This window comes from Electrona antarctica, assembly GCF_951216825.1.
Source record: "Electrona antarctica genome assembly, chromosome: 21".
Taxonomy (NCBI): domain Eukaryota; kingdom Metazoa; phylum Chordata; class Actinopteri; order Myctophiformes; family Myctophidae; genus Electrona; species Electrona antarctica.
This window is the reverse complement of record NC_136802.1, coordinates 40,777,708-40,780,207: the sequence shown is the minus strand read 5'-3', so window position 1 is coordinate 40,780,207 and position 2,500 is coordinate 40,777,708.

Below are 2,500 nucleotides of genomic sequence, written 5' to 3'. Positions count from 1 at the left end.
AGTCTGAGCGGTGGGCCAGACGCAATATGGTATAGGCCACTGTTTGTTGTGTTGCGGTGGGAGCAGTGAGATATACCCGTTGTGAGATATTGCCCCCCCCCCCCCCCCCCCCCCCAGGGGGTACTGCGCCCTGAGCGCATTTTTAATTCACTAATAAATTCATTATTAATCATTAATGTGTAAAATCGAAAAAAGGGCTTCGTTAAGACCTCCATATTATTATGGTCAATGCCTGTGTGAAAAGTGGGAGCGATTGGTGCAGGTGGTGAGGAGATAACAAGGTGTTTCTGACACACATTCATTCAGACAGACAGACATTTGCCTAATTATTATAGTTTGATTTGATTTGATTTGATTTGATGATTATTATTATATTTTGATTGATTTGATTTGATTTGATTTGATTTGATTTGATTTGATTTGATTTGATTTGATTTGATTTGATTTGATTTGATTTGATATGATATTATGGATAATTAGTGTGGACTTAGACTGTTATTCAGCTCAAGTAACTGCTTGTCATCTGTCATGCCTGGCTATATGCCTACAGTCTTTGTAAACATTAGGCCTACATCCTGATCTGATGCTGCAGCTGAACACAAGGTAGGCCTACACAGTGCGGCACTGCGCCTGATGTTCCGTCGCCGCGGTACTGGCTATTTGCGCACGCCTTGATTGACAGGTCAATGATAACTCGTCGTCCGATCCTTTCACTTTTATTTTACAGATGTTTACAGATAAATAGCTTTAACAGATACATTGTTTTAAACACCGTCACCAGTCCTGGCAGTCCATTACATTACACAGGCCGGTCAGAGTTCACGCCAAAGTGGCAAAGCCGACATCACACACACCTGCACGCACGCACGCACGCACGCACGCACGCATGCAAACAATTTTTCTTGTTCTCTATAATGCAATGCAATCTTATCTTTTTAGCATAGGGCTTCAAAGAAGTGCCATCATGACTTTACAAATGTTTAACAAGAGGAAGTAGGCCAATAGCCTATACGATTATTATTGATGCTAAAAGTTTTAGTTAAAGCATTAACTATTAGCATTAGTTAAAAATAGCATTTAATTGAACTGCAGTGACATGATTGACGTCTGTCTGTCTGTCTGTCTGTCTGTCTGTCTCTATCTATCTATCTATCTATCTATCTATCTATCTATCTATCTATCTATCTATCTATCTATCTATCTATCTATCTATCTATCTATCTATCTATCTATCTATCTATCTATCTATCTATCTCTATCCGCTCACAGCTGAATAAGATTGTAACAGGTGCAATCAAAAGTGTGCAAAGAAATACATTTGGCTAGTTTATCTATTATTATTATCATCATATAGGCCCATAGGCTATGAGGTTGTAGATCGGCTATCTGCACAGTGCGTAGCCATAACGCATCATTGAATAATGAAATCCGATTGCAATGTATGCAATGGCTATCATTGCATGATTAGGCCATCCACACACCCAGCACTATATAAAGATATCGCCTGGAAATGTATTGTAAATAAATAAATTAAAACAATAAATTAATGTATTGTCTCCTCCGGTGACCAGTACATGCACATACAGGACTGAAAAAAGATAGGCGATATGGAAACAATTAAGGATAAGAACAGATATGATCAGGAACAAAGCATTAATTGTCTTGATGTTGTATTGTGTTTTTGTTTCTGTATAATAAAGTAGGCTATTAAAAAGGGCGATCATAATAATCATAATCATAAATGGGGCGCCCGGTGCACCCCCGGGAGATCCACGGCCGCGTCCGAGGGACCGGTCCTGTTCCGACGGTCCGTCCCGCACGCAAGATTGAACTGTAGGCTACTGTACTTAAATTATTACAGACAGTACAGTACTGTGCTAATCTGTTACCCTACAGTCGGCTAGCTAAAAAAATCCGTGTATCTTGTGTTCAATCAATATTCTGTCTGGTGTCCCAAAATTGAAAATCGAAAATTGGCTTGTTTTTCAATATCAGCTTTATAGGGATGGAAAACGAAACGAAAATTGACTCAAATCGCGTTTTTCTTTTTTGTTAAACACAACTTCTTGCCAAGATAACAAGTATTCTGAAATTGAAAATCGAAAATCCAAAAATGCCCTTTTTCAATTTCCAATATCTGTCTTTCTTCTACATGAATGGAAAATGAAGTCCTCTTCCGCTTGTAGTTCTAACGTTAACACCCGGAACCGATCCGGAAGCTTCCAATATAATTTTAGCTAGCCGACTGTAGGGCTAACAGATTAGCACAGTACTGTACTACATGTCTGTAATAATTTAAGTACAGTAGCCTACAGTTCAATCTTGCGTGCGGGACGGACCGTCGGAACAGGACGGGTCCATCGGACGCGGCCGTGGATCTCCCGGGGGTGCACCGGGCGCCCCATTTACCATTATGATTATTATGATCGCCCTTTTTTAATAGCCTACTTTATTAAACAGAAACAAAAACACAATACAACATCAAGACAATTAATGCTTT